Consider the following 17,950-nt stretch of genomic DNA (forward strand, 5'->3'; position numbering starts at 1 on the left):
GCCGGCCGGCCGCCACAGAGACTATGTCCTAGTCGTTCACTTAAGGTGGCCAATAAAACTGGCCGCCCCTGACAACTCTAAGTCCGGCCATCTGCACAATCTGGCAACACTGTAAGATGCGGAAGTGTTAGGAGGAAGTGTTATCTACTTCCGAGGAGTGCTCGGATTGTGTGAGCCCGTGGTCTAGTGGACGGTAGTCGCCTTTCAACCGTGATACCGTACGGACGGGCTCGGCGCGCCGGGCAGTGCTCCGCAGGTTTTGTTGTTTACCCGCTAGCGCGCGGTCGCGTCGTTGTATTGCCTTATAGTACCTGTATCGACCTGCCATGGCGTTCTCATATCGAAAAGCTACAATCAAACTAACGTTCGCATCGTACACGAGACCGAAGGCCCATGAAATTGAACTGTTTCTACGAGACATGGTGCACATAGAACCACAAGAATTGATAGGCATTCATCTGTCCATTGTAACCAGCACAGTGTACCTCAAACTGATTGACAAAGCGGCGTGCGACAGATTACTCCAACGATCTGCAAACGGCTTTCGCTTCTGTCACGCGGACGGTAATGTGAGTGTGGTAGGAGTTGACCATGCTGGTCTGGGGGTGCGTACCGTGCGCATCTTTGAACTACCGTTCGAAGTTCCTGCCAACCTAGTCGTTGATGCGCTGTGGCCATACGGCACAGTTCTGAGTCACACAGAGGAGAAATGGAACACATTCGAAACGTACCCTGTCCTTAACGGGGTACGACAAGTGCGCATAGAACTTAAGAAGCACGTTCCATCATATATTTTCGTTGGTGGCTGCCGCGCAATTGTTATATATGATGGACAACGGAGGACCTGCTCGGGCTGCGGCCAGGAGGGCCATGTTAGATCTGAGTGTCTGCAGCGCCGCCACGTTCAGGTGCCCCGCAATGAACTTCCCCAAAGATCCACTATGACCTCTCTCCCGCTAACATATGTGGAGGCGGAACGACATGATGTGATGGATGATCAAAACCTGCTACCTCCTCAAGCCGCTGCCAGCTCCGCTGGAGAGTCAGCGCCGTCGACGACGCCGCAGCCGAACGGTGCAGAGGTTCCTACAGCCTCTGCCCACCGCAGTGTCGTGGGCACCCAGCCACTGTCACTATTGGGATCGGACACAGGGATTCCTAGCGACCGAGACTGTGTCGAGCCCCGCCCTCCAGTGGATGTCGATCCTCGGACCCAAAAGCAAAAATCACCCAAGCGACACAAGAAGAGGCGATTTTCAGCTGAAGAACAGGACAGGGATGTAAAGCCGGCGGAAGGCATCGACTTCGTTGACTCGTCCACAGTTGCAACGGACTCCAGTGGCATCATTCACCAGAAGGAGCCTGAAGACAAGGAACACTCTCCTAAATTTGGTGGCCCAGAAAACGAGGCGCATTGCGTCGACTCCCAAAATGTGGGCTCCTGTGAAAGCGACCAGCCACCAATGACATCACAATAGTCTCTTGGTGATTGGTCAGACGATATAGAGGCAGATGATTCACAGCAAACATCGATATCTCCACCAGAGCCCATGGCTGACATTGAGCCCAGAGGGCTCTGCCAGTCAGGGACTCATACGGCACAGTAATGAACAGCATGCAGATGGATGGCTGTGTGGTGTGTGTGATCACTGTGGGCTTCCACCGGCACACTGCCTCCGCCACTTGATATGTCTCAGTCATACCGTGTGGGAACAGTCAATGTAAATGATGTCCACTCTATTGTCAAAACCCGTATGTTACACAACATGATCAGAGCGGCAGACTTGGACATTGCCCTTCTCCAGGAGGTACGTCCCGAGCTACGTGTAGACCTATATGGCTACACCACCTACAGCCTACCCTTAGGTGATGGCGCAGGAGGGACGGCCATCCTTCTCCGAGATGGCATAGACGCGACGGACGTGACGTACTTGTCGAACTGGCGAGTCATCGCACTCACACTTGGCGCAGTCCGCCTCATTAACGTCTACGCTCCCTCCGGTAATTCGCACCGTGGTGACAGGCATGTCTTCTATTCGGAGGAGGTAGCCCCACTTTTGCAAGGAAATATGGACCATTACGTAGTGGGCGGCGATTTAGACAGTGTTCTGCGGCCCGAGGACCAGATACCGCATTACGTCCCATGCCCGGCTCTACAAGCATTGATACGTGACCTCGCGCTCCACGACACATGGCTCTTACATCATGGGACCCAGAGTGGATATACGCACTTTACTAGCCATTCTGCCAGTCGTCTGGACCGGATATACGTCTCGCGTGCCCTCCGCACAGCAACCCGTGATGCAGAACTCTGGCCGACGGCCTTCACGGACCATCTCGCGTACATCTGCACTGTCACCTTAGCCCGACAACTCACAAGACGCAGCAGGGGCCCGTGGACGCTGAACGTCTTCCTCCTACGCGAGGAAGCGTGTCGGCGAGCAGTCACTGACACGTGGCGTCGATGCATCAGGCGCCTGCCCATGTATGCTTCCAAGTTGCTGTGGTGGCTGGGATGTGTCAAACCTGCACTCCGAAAGACCTTGATGGCCTACGGGCGTGACAGAGCAAACTGGCAAAGGGCAACATCGGAATTTTACTATACAGCGTTACGTGAGCTGGCGACGCAACCGCCGTCTCCCGAACGTCAGATGTCCGTACAACGCATCAAAGCTCGTCTACTTCGCATCAGGACAGAGCATCCGTGCGCGAGTGCAAGACTGTATCCCCAACGAAACGGCGTCAGTGTTATCACATTGTGCGCGAGAGGCGCCACCGCAAACGTCAGCTCATTACGGCGGTAAACACGGAGGAGGGCGTCGCGCAGTGACACAAACGGACATCGCGCACACGTTCGCCAGACACTATCGGACCTTGTACATGGAAGATCCGCGAAATGTACGTGATTATGACGAGCTGTTGCACGATTTTCCCGCCCCTCGGGACGTGGCACCCGATGATAGTCTGCCGTTGCCCATTACACCCGACGAGCTGCATCGGCCTTGGCACGTGGAGCACCGAACAAGTCGCCTGGATCGGAAGGTTTACCCCTGGAATTCTACCGCACTTTTTACGACTTTATGGGCGACAAGTGGCTACAAGTGTTTCAAGACCTGATCTGCCCTGATTTCACTGTCCCCACAGAATTCACAGAAGGCATCTTGATACCAGTACCGAAACCGAATGGTGGTTGTAGGTGGCAGGACTTACGCCCACTCACACTCCTCAACAACGACTACAAGATCTTCGCCCGTATCCTCCGCGCGCGTCTCCACACCGCTATCGGGAACGCCATCCACACCGATCAGACTGTTTAGGTGGTGTCAGCAACATTCATACGGCGTTAGGAGCATACCGCGACGTAATTGCTTTGACGGCGGCCTGCAAAATACGAGGCGCCCTTGTCGCCGTAGATTTTGACCACGCATTCGACCGCGTCGACCACGGCTTCTTATGCGCAGTTTTGCAACACATGGGCCTCTCTCCGGAGTCTGCGCAGGTGGTCCTTCGACTGGTCCACGGAGCGCGCTCCCGCATGATGCTCAACGGTTATCAGTCTGATCACATTGTTGTTGGACGGTCAGTGCGACAAGGGTGCCCCCTGTCGGGTATATTATTTTCTGCAGCGCTTGAACAAGCTTTACATGGTCTACGGCAGCGATTAACTGGTATCTCCTTACGGGACGTGACCTTTCGTTGTGGTGCATTCGCCGATGACGTGGTGTTCCTGGCCAGATCAGAGGATGAACTGCATATGGCGCTACAGTGGCTACGCCAGTACGAGGCGGTCGCTGGGAGCGTCATCAACGTGAAGAAGACAAAATACATGGATGTCGGAGGGCGGCTTTCCCACATAACGGCGGTGCCCTTTGACAAGGTGCCCGTACTCAAGTATTTAGGAGTGCAATTCTATAGCAATGTCCGCCGCACGGCGGCGGCTACGTACCGCCGGCTCCTAAACTAGACACGTGGTCTGCTGCAGGACTACAAACTGCGTCACTTGGATATGCTCCTCAGAACACGTTATGTCAACATCTATCTTGTCTCAAAACTGAACTATTTTGCGCATATCCTTCCCTTGACGGCTACGATGGCCGACAGATTTCAAGCAGCATATGGACATTTCGTAAGCACGCCACTCTGACGGGCACCCTGATAGCGGAAGTGGCACCACACTATCTGCATCCCCCGGTTTCTGTAAAACACATTTCACCGGCACTTGCCCACATCAGAGAGTTCTTGATTGACTTCAGCTACTTGCGGTCAGATCTTCCGACGACACGGAAGCCCAGCACAAAAGACTATTATCGCCTCTATCAACAGCGGCAACCTGTAAATACGGTCGCCCACAGACATCCTGAAGTTCCCTGGAACACGGTGTGGCGAGCGGTACACACGCCTTTTCTACATACGATGGTGCGTTCATTGTGGTACGTGGTTGTGAATGGGAAGTTCGCTACTCGTCAGAGGCTACATTCCATACACCTGACGGACAACCCCTTGTGTCCGACATGCTCAGTCATTGACTCGGATGCACACAGTCTGACGTGTGCCGCGACCAGCGAGTGCTGGCTACTGACGCAGCGCATGCTGGCATTACTCTTGCGGCGATTGCCGGAGTCTAGCTCCCCTGATGATGTATTGCGCCCCGACGGCGTATAATTTCCATCAACCAGAACGAACGCCGTTAACTGGCTAAAAGGCATGGCCGTTTACTACATATTTTGCGATGCTCCCAAAGGCACACTCGACTTTTGGTCCCTATTGATGACGACACATGGAGCTTTCAGCCGCCACCCGAAGTACAGAACTTGTTTCGCAAATTATTTAGGTTCATTATTTGCGGATCCTCCTGCTCACTGGGGCGTTCCGGGTATGAGACGCTGAAAATGAAGAAGAATCCTGGAGCATATTGATCCTCTACGGACGGAATAGGGGGGAACCCCTCCCAACAGACGAGAAGACGACTCGGACGCTCGGCTACGGCAGTTGTAGGATCTTTCTTTGTAATGAAACAAAATAAATCTATAAATACAATACAAAATGAAAAACAAATTTAAAAAAATAAAAACAAAATAAAATAAAATAAAAAAATTAAAAATGTTATAAAAATTAAATAAATAAATAAATAAAACAACATTGACAAACCCACTACATCCTCTTCCTGATCCTTCGATCCTCGAACTGGAACACGTTGCTTGGGCGTGGCGGCGGCATGGCCAGGCTTCGGGTGTCGCCTCCTGCCCTACCCGTCGTCATGCCCCTGCAGTGGTTCATTAAAAAAAAAAAAAGTGGTAATCGACGTGCATTCCAAACTTACAGTCGCCTGTCCGCGTCCACCTGTATTTTTTTTTTTTTAAATACATTTCGGCCTTCGTCTAAAGTTATGAGTCTGATTGAACATCGAAGATAACTTGCTTGACTTTCTACCCACCAGCAATAACAAGTATTCCAGAAACAATTCCGCAGGACAGCTCGTGGCTGCGTCGCGATCATAACAGCTTACGCTCGAGCGTTTCCTCGCGCTGCAGCGGCTACCGGCCACCGGCCAGAAGCCACCCGCCGCCTGAAATCCGGCGCCGCCCATGTGAACACAGCGCGACGCTGTCAGTGTATGTATTAACTGTCATTTTCGAATTTGAAGTTCTAGTTATCATCTTGCAGTTAAGCATTGCATTTTGCATACTTGAAAATCATGAACTACGGTTAAGCAATGTAAAATTGAGTCGCAAGTGGAAGAAGGTGTAACATCTGCAACACAACGTTTACTTTTGGTATAACAGAGGGGTGGATGCAGAGGAGGCAACAAGAAAGATTTGAACTGTGTGTGGAGCGAGTGCTTTTGGGAAAAATACGCCAGAAAAAGACATTCTTGTTTCAACAAAGGTCGTTCTGGCATGAATGATTTTCCACATTAAGGAAGTCTCGACTGCTGATATACGTGACATATTACCATTTCACCATCATGCGACATTTGCATTCAACAGGCAAAGTTCAGAAGTATGGCGTAGGAGTACTGCATGCTCTAATTCGAAACAACAAAAATCATGGAGTGACTATTATTGAACATCATCAGGTCGCTCATTGAGCATTCGTATGCAGTACTGTTATTGGTGACGTGTTAGGATGCCTTTATCGTTAACTTCCTAAGAAGAAATGAAAGGCTGAGCCCCACCAAAAGATGTAAACTCGAGCAAAGAGTAGTGTGAACATAATATTTTACATCTGATAGCTCCAAAAGTGTGTTTTGGGCTACGAATTCTGCCCCACGTGGTGTGTGCAACACAGCTGGAATTTGTTGCCAACAACTGAAACACCTTTCGGTCGCAGTGTAAGAAAATCGAGCAACAAAACTACATCACCTGTGCTACCGCATGATAACGCACTCTGTTGATTTGAGAAACAAAACTATCCAGGAGATTGATAGGAAAGTCGTCTCTCAGGAATTTGTATTGATAGGGAAGTCCTCTCTCAAGCACTTATCCCTCTCGTCATCTATTTGTAAAATTTCACCTTTCCGCTCTTGATAGATCAACCGTCAAGGCAATACATTTCTAGACGAAATTACTCTTAAAACTACACGGGTTAAAACCTAACTAACCTAAGGACATCACACACATCCATGTCCGAGGCAGGGTTCGAATCTGCGACCGTAGTGGTCGCGCGGTTCCAGACTGTAGCGAAGCATTAAGTGTCTGAGATACGATTGAGCCTATTTTAACACGAATTAGTAGGATATTACCGACTTTTGACTTCGAAAAGATCTGTATTTACTTCACTTCCTGTATCATTCGCAAGTTTTATGAAAATGTAGCATTTCATAGGTAAAATTATGTATACACAACAACAAAAAATATGTAGCCAGAAACAAAAGTGGCATTACGAAATTGGCAGTACCGTAAGGTTTTCGCTCTGACACTAAGCGTTACTGAAAGTGGCAAGACGAATTTTGCTCGAGCGTTGTCTTACGATTCCGTTATTGAGTTTGTATCTGCCTGCTTGTACCTCTGCTACAAAAGAACTAAAAATCTGGCGTTCAAAAAAATGGTTCAAATGGCTGTGAGCACTATGGGACTTAACTTCTAAGGTGATCAGTATGATCAGTACCTGAGAACTTAGAACTACTTATACCTAACTAACCTAAGGAGACCACACACATCCATGCCCGATTCAGGACTGAACCTGCGACCGTAGCGGTCGCGCGGTTCCTGACTGTAGCGCCTAGAACCGCTCGGCCACCACACCCGGCTCTGGCTTTCAGCGAGTGTCGAAAGGCGAACGAAGTCAGCTTGCACCAGGCAGCCAAGCATGTTACCCGGGAACTGGTTTTTTCCTAAAGTGGGAAGACATTCTTTTGAAGTTGAATTGTTGGCAAATGTCAGTCAGACATGTGCCGTTGGTCTAAGCGTTTCGGTGTGTTGAATTTGTGCCAATGATTTTTCTACAGGTTTTTTCTGTCCCAAATAGAGAGTTGAAATCTCGCATTAGTATTTTCCCGTCATCTTGGTGAATTTTGCTCATAGTATTTTGAGTGTGTTCCAGAATTTTTCGTCATTTTCGGTGTTTTTCTTATTTTCGATATTGGTGGGGGCATGTGCATTGATGAGTGTATATTTTTTACTGGGGCTCTGAATGAGCATAGTCATAAGTCGGTTGTTGATGGGCAGGCCGCGGTGGCCGAGCGGTTCTAGGTGCTTCAGTTCGGAACCGTGCGACTGCTACGGTCGCAGGTTCGAATCCTGCCTCGGGCATGGATGTGTGTGATGTCCTTAGGTTAATTAGGTTTAATTAGTTCTAAGTTCTAGGCGACTGATGACCTCAGAAGTTAAGTCGCATAGTGCTCAGAGCCATTTGAACCAGTTTTGAGCCATTTGAACCATTTGATTGTTGATGGGTGTGATTTCTTTGACAGGGCTGATGATAGATCTGTGTTCGAGAAATGCAATGCCGAAGATTGGTACGCCTTTCACTACCTTTTGTTGTATTTTGCTCTTGAAGATTCAATGGTTTCCGTAATGCAAGGTTTCATTGTCACTTAGTCGTGGTTCTTGAAGTGCAAGGATGAGAATTTTTTGTTGGTCGATTTCTTATGTGAGATTATTTAGTTTTCGTGTTTGGATCAATGTATCGATGTTTAGTTTTCAAATGCACGTTTTCTGCTTGTAGGGAAATTGACCAGAGATCTTCGATATTCTCTGCCGTGCTAACCTGGACTCCCCAGAATCCGAAAATCCAACTGCCACCTGTCGACAGGAGGGGTAAAGTTGAATTTGTTTGCATAGTTCATGTTTGCTTGTGTCTCTTTGGTATGGCCTGGGTGATTCCAGGACCGGACAGGACCATAGGGTGTTGAAGCCTTTGCAACCAAATACTTTCAGCCGAGCTCATTGAGCTAACAGACGGTGACCAGAGTAGCGGTGATTTTCACTCAGACGTGTCTGGATTTTGGGTTCAGCGGATTGAGTAGCCGTTCAGGATTGTGTTAGTATTTGGTTCACCCCAAGTATTTGATTTCCTCGGTACCACCCATATGGGGGAGGTTTTCCCCTATCCGCCACACTGGATTATTATTATTATTATTGTCATTATGTCATTAGCAAATCCGACATGGTTTATCTTCGAACCACTGAAATAGTTGTGTATTGTTCGATTCAGTATTTCCATCACATAAATATGGGTTATAATTACGTTACATTGCTGCTAGTAGACACGTTTCTCACTTGATATTAGACAGTTGCTACCTGTTACTCCATCATAGGAATTTATGTGCGCAGCATTGTTGCAATACAGTCGTTCAAATTACACGATTTCTGTAATTTCATTTCGATACCAGATCGTTCTAATCGGATTCAGTCAGTCAGTCTTAATGTGGATATCCGACTACGACTGTCATAATATGATAGGCTGGGTAAACCACGTTCTTAATTGGACTGTTGAATCTAGATCACTTATCTATGACAGGGCCTGAATTCCTAAACCCTGTGGAAAATAATAATCCAATGTGCTTATTACAAACACGTTATTTAAATATAAATATATGAACTAACGAGATATCAGTTTATTTACAGGAGCAGAGTCCCATCCATCATAGCAGAGCAGTGCGAGATTGGTTTCAGGGCCAAGAGAGCATAAAGCTGTGGCCGTTTGTTCCACGATCGCCGAACATCAGCCAGATAGAGAATATGTGGGCAGAAGTAACGAGGTCATTGCCATGTGGACCTGCAAATACAAGCGACCTTTGGACGAATATAGAAAACGTATGGTGGGAAGTAAACCATCACGCTACACTGTCGACAACTTAATGAAATCAATGCCCCTAAGGGGAGGAGAAAAACCATACTTCTCCAGCGGGATTTGAATCTTTGGCTACAGTTGCAGTAGCACGTCCAGTGAGGTATCAAGAATGTGAGCAATCACTCATTGCTATAGTATAGGCTAGGGTAGAAAGAAGCAGGTTTCCGACAAAGTATACGATGAGAGACACTGTCGCTGTAATTTTTTAAAACAGGAATTGTTCAGATAATTACAACTATATCTAGTGAAATGAGAAGGTTGATGCAGCTCCAGTCCGGCACTATCACTGAGTTGTCAAACATTTTCCGAATGGCACATAAGACAAAAATGTGTGTGTGTGTCTGTTCTTTCGGTCATTTCAGAAAGAACAGACACTACTAATCGAAATAGACAGCCTTTTTAAACAATTAAAGACTGAAGGACAGATGTCCAGGCTGTTATGGGCATTAAAATAGAACAACGGCGTCAGATGAAAATTTGTGTCTGACCAGGTTCCAACCCGGATTCGTAATGTCTTTTCTTTGGCACATGTCCGAAAGAACAGACACCACACATATATCCATATACAGGGTGTTTCAGGAGGAATAGTAGATATTTTATCAGGTGGTAATACAGACGAATTGCGTAAAAAAATTCCATATAAATGCGTCCAAATTTTATTGGGCACAGAGACACAGCTGATAGTACGTAACCCTAACAAACGCAAAGCAAAGGTAAATGAGGACGTTCAAAGTTGATTTTCAAAAATTTCCCCCACCAACATCAATGCACATTTGAGTTCTCTTGATAAGACCACGTGTTGCTCTTCTGGGGTCGTCTTCGCGTTCTTTTACGAGGCTGCACTATTCATGATCCGAACGATCAAATCGGCTCTTTGGTTAACTTTTTCTTTGTAGACTTCGCCTTTAACTATCCCCGCAGGCAAAAATCCAAAGAGATAAGGTCCGGGGACCTTGAAGGCCCATATCTACTGATCCATCTTCCGGGAAAAGTTAGCTTTGGATAATGTGTTACCTGACGACTAGAATGTGAAGGAGCAATGTCATGCTGAGGAATATACGCATCCTTGTAGCCAAACGAACCTCTTCCAATAACGCTGGAAGCTCATTTTCAAGTAAGTGTAGACAACTGGGCGCCGTAAGGACCAACATACGAAACCAAAATGTATTGAACCCACCTATATGTACGCAATATAAATTGGACACGTGCTATATGGCATTTTTTCTGCAATTTGTCTATACTACCATCTCCTACAAGATTTTCTATTCCTCCTGAAACATCCAGTATAATTACTCAGGTCTCGACGGGTCATCAAACGTTTTCAGTGCTAGACGCCCGTCATCGTCCGAAACATCGCGGGAATACAGTGTGGCCGCGAGAGAGTGGAATAATGGACCGGGGGAATTTGCGCCTGACGAGAAGCGTGTGTAGATAGGTGCTGCAGAGAGGTTGGCTGCTGTGTCCCGACAGTGCCCACCGTCGGGGGTCCGAGTCCTCCCTCTGGCATGGGTGTGTGTGTTGCCCATAGCGTATGTTAGTTTAAGTTAGATTAAGTAGTGTGTAAGCTTAGGGACCGATGAACTAAGCAGCTTGATCTCATAAGTTCTTACCACAAATTTACAAAATTGTAAATCCAAAATACTGCGTCTCGGTTCCTACAATATTGCATTAGGTGCACACTGATTAGATGTAACTGAAGAGAAACTCCAACTCGGATTGTGGTTAAGGGTGAATCACAAGCGCATGGCTACGAACAATTGGGAGCGGAAACTAAATGTCATCGGATCCTTGTTGAAGGACCACGACATGCGATCGTTAGACCGACTGCAGAAAGTTCAGTTTATAAATACATACATATTTAGCAAAATATATCATGTCGCAGCAGTCTTACCGATACCGCAGGTCGCTGCACATAAAATATTAGCTGTAGCCTTTTGGTATGTGTGGAAACAAAATATCTTCAAAGTATCCTTCCACACGGCGACATTGCAGAGGCAAACCGGACGACTTGGAATTAAAGACGTGCTTTTAAAATAATACATGGCACTAAGAAAGGCATCACGAAACTTCTGTTCCTCTCGTTAGATCCTGGGGAGAGGAACGCTCCTGTTACTGTAGCATGCCAGCCTACATTACGTCCGAAAGTACTATGGCGATTGGAGCTGTATAAGACTTCCACCAGCACAAACCGACACTGGAACCGTCTATGATTATTATATAACCAGACATCGTCTTCACAAACCAGTTCCGGTAAATTAACCTACAAAAAACTGGAGGAACGTCAGGAAAAATATCAACAATAAAATTCTACCAACTAGAGTTAGTGCCGTATGGTGCGACGTTGTAAACGAAACCATACCCACAGCGGAACGATTATGGAAAATCAAATTGAGACCATCTCCATACTGCCACAAATGTCGGCTAGTAGAAACTGTAGCGCACATCTTCTTATGTGAAAATAAAATCAGAATTTGGAACTGGACTAGGATGAAATTAGCACTATCAACAGAACCGCAGAAAGTCAGATACTGATAACTGAAGCTTTACAACCCGACTGGAAATGATACCTGTCCGCAAAGAATAACAGTTATTCGTGGCATCTGCGACCGTTTGGGTTTTACGTCGTAACAAGCAAAACTTACAACTGAGAAGAGTACATGTTTTACATTGCAGAAGAATATTTTAAGCTGAAGAAGAATAACAAATATAAGGAATGGTATCAATTTTTTTTATCTATTGCTTTATGTGGGCTACAAAAAGGGGGACAGTTTTTTTTATTAGAAGCAGAATACTATTCTTTCACTTTTTTTATTCCTGGAATATTCTTTTACGTTGGTACTAAAATTAGAAGTGTTCTAATTTGGCAAAAGCCCTCCGGCTCCGAAACTTTTTTCATTTGTTGATAAATATATGGCTTCCTTCCACACCTCACATGCATCCAGTGCATAATAACCTAAATTGTGAATATATTTCAGAATGAATGTTTGTCATGTATTTTTCCGTCACCCTTTTCACTGTTATAAGTAATTTTCTACAAGGAATGCACGCCATTCGAGGCGGAAACTGTAATTTATTTTACCTTAATTACTACTTCAATTTTGTTCCACAATTTAAAGGAATATATGGGCGCAAACATGGAATACATGGGAATAGTGCAGCTGCTCAGTGACAGGTACGGGGGAAACATTGTGGCGAGGCCTCGGATCTGCGACCCCTGCCCTCTTTGCCTCCGCCTACGTGGTGCTGAAAGTCTTCTCAAACTTAAAAAAAAAAAAAAAAATAGTGCAGTGATCAGCACGTCTGTCTAGTAAGGAGGAGGTCCAGGTTCGAAGCCCAGACGTCACAAATTTTCATCAACACGCTGTGACAGTGTGGACGTCGGTCCTACGATATTTAAGATGCAATTGCTTTTTGAGGCAACAGAGGAGATTTGCGACTTCAACGGCATCCAACCCTTAGTCATTGCTTTGTGCCGGCGCTAACCCATGTCATATATATGCGAATCAGATTGTAGTTCATATTTAGTCAAATAACGGATGGTCAGTATACAAGTATGCCGGCCGGGGTGGCCGAGCGGTTCTAGGCGCTACAGTCTGGAACCGCGTGACCGCTACGGTCGTAGGTTCGAATGCCGTCTCGTCCATGAATGTGTCTGATGTCCTTAGGTTAGTTAGGTTTAAATAGTTCTAAGTTCTAGCGGATTGATGACCTCAGAAGATAAGACCCATAGTGCTCAGAGGCATTTGAACCATTTTTGAAGTATACAAGTATTTACGAACAGTAGAAGCAGGAATGCAGCGAAATGATCACTTAAAATGCAACATAGAGTACCTGTGTAATGAGTCATTCCAGTCGCATAGTTGAGGGTAATATTTGTTAAGCAATTCCTTGCAGAATTAATGTAATACCCGCACGATGGTCTCTGTAGTCATACTGTATCGTTAGCAGCTCGCGAATGGTGTACTATGTTCGTAAAATTGTATCACTCAAGCAGAGGAGCGACGACGCTAAAACACTATCTTTACTTAAGTAGATAGTCAGCACTAAATTATGTGCGCTAACATTAACGTTACTGTAAGCAGTTTGACAGCATAACACCACCACAACTACTGACAGCCTGAACCATTATCATCACACAGTTGTAACTTGCAGTGATTACAAGTTGCTGATGTATGTCAAGAATAGCGGAAAGCGCCTCTGAAGTTCCATTTGCATTACGACTAGGACACAGAGAATCCTAAATAACAGTAACAGGTAACCCAGCGAAGAGAAGAGTCCACGTATTGCCTCAAGTTCTTGTAGTTTGCTATTAATGCAGTTCCCGATGGTTTCACACTAACGGGTTCTTTTGGCTGTCGGAATACTCATATTGGAATTATGAAAGTGTATTTGCTAGAACGCTCAACTACCTTAATAACACCTCATTCTGGATTGAATACGACTCGGAAAGCGACGTTAATTTGACGTTTCCATCCATCTCCTGACGGCTTACTGAATGAAGTCTGAAGCGCACGCACAGTTGTGTTGCCTGCCGCATGGTTTCTGTGAAGTGTTGTGGCAGCTGGCAGTCATTACTGAATACAGACATGTGCAAATATCCTCACTGCTTTAGGGGAACTCGCCTTTGTTGCATTTTTTCCATACCGTAATTAGCACAATAACATAAGGCTTATTCTGCTGAAGAACTTGATGCCCACAAGTCCTTAAATAAGAAACTCCTAGCGAGAGTAATGCATGAAAGGAAACAGACTGTTGGACAAAAGAATGGACAGCTCCCTGTTTTTGCGTTTCCGATAGCGCCTACGTTAAGAATCTGATGTCATTCTATGCTTCAGAAGCCGAAACTATTTATTTTTTTACTTCATACTAAAACAAAAGCTATGATATGAGAAGAGGTAATGACTTAAATGCTTCTCAGGAGCTTAAGTTTTTCGTGTTTATTTTCTCACTTCATGCTAAAACAACGGCGTTAATATGACAAGAGGAAATGAAATATACGCTTTCAAGACATAATATTTCCTTGTGTGCTACTACTGCATACATGAAAACCCTGCAGTTAATTTTCGTATGTTGAATAAATTTTAATATCACCTCACATTCCTTTCGGGAGAAGGTTCCTAAGCTGTTATGATTGCGACGCAGCCACGAGCTGTCCTGCGGAATTGTTTCTGGAATACTTGTTATTGCTGGTGGGTAGAAAGTCAAGCGAATTATATTGGATGTTCAATGAGACTCATAACTTTAGACGAGGGCCGAAATGTATTAAAAAAAATACAGGTGGACGCGAACAGGCGACCATAAGTTTGGAATGCACGACGATTACCACTAGACCACGGGCTCCTACAATCCGAGCACTCCTCGGAAGTAGATAACACTTCCTCCTAACACTTCCCCCATCTTACAGTGTTGCCAGATTTTGCAGATGGCCGGACTTAAGAGTTGTCAGGGGCGGTCAGTTTTATTGGCCAACTTAAGTGAACGACTCGGACATAGTCTCTGTGGCGGCCGGCCGGCGGTCAGTTTTTATGTCTAAGACTGTTCCTTACGGTGGCTCGCTCAGCACTGATGTAGATGTAGATGTAAAAATTTCAGTGACAGTTATTATCTGCCTTAGCCTGTCTTCAAACTTCTCGTTGCATAATGCGTGGGATCGATAGTAAGTGCGAATATATCTTTTCTAAACTGGCGAGAACGTGTCTCCTCCTGCATCCACAGAGGGCAGTCGGCCCGTTTGAGACTTACGAGGATCGCTCGAGATTTCTGGGACAGTCCTATCCTGGAGTGACTTGTGACGCTGTCATCGGTGATGGTGCAGGCGCGGTACATCGCCATGTGACTCCGTGTTGTGGCCTGGTGAACAAGTTCGTTTTGGCGCCTTTCTGCTTCTGTTGCTTTCCTGAAATCCTGGCCTGGCTGTTAACTTAGTAGAGCGTCCTGCAGACGAAGTTACTGTTAGCGCATTAAGTTTGGCAGACGACACTGAAGGCTTTGTTACTGCAGGACGATCACAGAAGAATAATTTTTCGGTGAGGACTTTATGTTACTCTTACTTCGGACATGACCCAAAAGTGAAACTGAACTACACATTTCCTGCATGTCATGGTTAATAGGTTACTTGTATGCTCACCTTCCTCTTTGTCGGCCGCTAATTGTTGAGAACAGTGTTTACTGTTTTAATGTATCCCCTCCCTCGTTCTCCAGCTGTTCTCTTTGAAGGTAAATCTTACTGGTTGTGTGAATTTTTTCAATGATGTAACTGTTTTTCCTCAATTGTATTTATCTCTCTATTATAGATCTGTATCGTTTGTTATACTGCCTGATTGTTAGTGCTATTCCAAGGCTCCAGTGCCCTTTTTCATGTCAACATCTCATCAATGTGCTGAAGTAAAAGTTATTTAACCACTTTAGTTAGTTATCTGAGGCATTTATTATTTACTAAATATTGTAATTTTATTAAATATTGAGATTTGTTTTTAAGAAATTGTATGTTCTGAAATTTAATTTCTGTGAATGGTTAAGCGAACAAGTAAAAGCTAGTTAATTAATCCAGTTAGTTATCTCAGCCATTTCATTGCTTATGAAAAGTTGTTCCCCTATTAAATGTTGAGACTTGTTTCTTCAGCAATTTGTGTTGACAAATTCTACTGCTGAATAAGGCTGAGTTAGTAAAATTGTGCTTTTCATGGCCTGGCTTCTTGTCAACAAATTTTTCTGCTCTCTGTCAGCTTTGTTTCACCTGCGATGACTGTAACGTTACTAAAAAAACATGCATGGTGTAGAGATGCAGCCAAGCTGGGCCAGACACGTACTCCGTGTTTAATGCATCTGTAAAGACGAAACCGGCCGGAGTGGCCGAGCGGTTCTAGGCGCTACAGTCTGAAACCGCGTGACCGCTGCGGTCGTAGGTTCGAATCCTGCCTCGGGCATGGGTGTTTGTGATGTCCTTAGGTTAGTTAGTAGTTCTAAGTTCTGGGGGACTGATGACCACAGCTGTTAAGTCCCATAGAGCTCAGAACCATTTTTGTAAAGACGAATGGTCACAGCTACCTTTTAACACTAGCTGAACGTTCAAAGGTAGTCTAGATATTAAGTTTCCCAAATTTTTAAGAAAAGGAAACATAGCTATACAAAAAAACTCTCCTGTTAACAGATAAAGCAGTTATTTTGCTATTTTTCGATATAATAATCACCAGAAGTGAGACACATGTCATATTGTGATAACAAATTTCGTATTTCTTTTTATGCAAGTCTCCTGCACAGGAAATGAACCAGCGTGCGATAGTCATCTTCAGCTCTTTGTCATGGAGACAAAGCTGACAGGACAGAAATTCTTAGAGGTGCAATAAAAGATGGAAATAACAGAGAAAGATCAGGACTGTACGGTGGACGATGTGCCGAGTCGTATATGGGCGATCTTTGTCATGTATCAGCACAACAACTGCCCTCAGAATTCCACGGATCTTGTTTTAATAGCTCTTCCAAATGTCCTTAGTGTTTCATACTAACGGTCAGCGTTGACTGTTTCACCTCTGGGCAGGAAGGCGATGTGCAGAACGTCCGTCCCAGAACACCGCGCACGTCACTTTCTGAAAGATACAGCCTGTGTGAACTTCGTCTTGACCAGAGATGCACAGAGACGACTGCTGCACCGTTTCTGGGCTGAAGTGAGCAGCCAACGTCTCAGCGCCCCTGACGATCCTTTCGAGAAACTCGTCGCCCTCATAATGTTAACGCTGCATAAATATGTACGCTGCTCCTAAGCTATGCATTTTGCATTCGGGTCTCAGCACGCACTCATCCAGCACGCACTTTCCTGAACAGCGTGTGCTTAGTAACAAGTTCATGTAACGAGCGTCGCAATACCTGCGTAAAATGGCTGTGTGATCCACACTCTTGGAGCGACGGTTCTCCACAACGTCCTGCCATATCAGATTCACTAGGTCGTCATTGATGAGGGACGGTGCTCCTTAGCTCTCATCCAAGTAGACACCCTGATAACGTTCGGAAATTACCTCGTGAATAGCACCATAGGGGCTACTGAGATAACGTCCCTATCCTATGGACGGATCACCTTCGACATTGTCACACGCCCTCACTCGACGATACATTTCGAAGAGTCTGAATGTAATCTATTACATTGGTGCAAAGACCAGTGGGTAGGACATTTATGACATTTATGTCATCACCTTCCCTCCCATTTCCGGCCAAATGCTGGAAGTAAAAATTTCATTCAACACCAGGATTAGAACCGGCTTACCTCATAGTTGAGCAGCTAAACTTCTGGATAATCCTCATAGGTGCTCTTGGGACATCCCCGAGACATAAAATAACAGTTACTCCGCGAGGACATCTGTAAGCCATCTCCCTTGTATTCAGAGGGCATTTTCATAGTGTCATAGCAATGAACCGAAGGGGAGTATCGTGTATTTAGTAACATGGGTAGGCGGCAGGCTCAAGAGTGGAGACAGTTTCATCACTTCTTGCGACCCTTTCTTTAATCGACTTGCATTTCGAGGTAACACTGAGTCTGTTTTTTGACCTTGTACATTGAATAAATACACTACTGGCCATTAAAATTGCTACATCAAGAAGAAATGCAATGATAAACGGGTAATGATTGGATAAATATATTGTAATTGAACTGACATGTGATTAC

Source organism: Schistocerca cancellata, chromosome 2 (assembly GCF_023864275.1).
Source record: "Schistocerca cancellata isolate TAMUIC-IGC-003103 chromosome 2, iqSchCanc2.1, whole genome shotgun sequence".
Taxonomy (NCBI): Eukaryota; Metazoa; Arthropoda; class Insecta; order Orthoptera; family Acrididae; genus Schistocerca; species Schistocerca cancellata.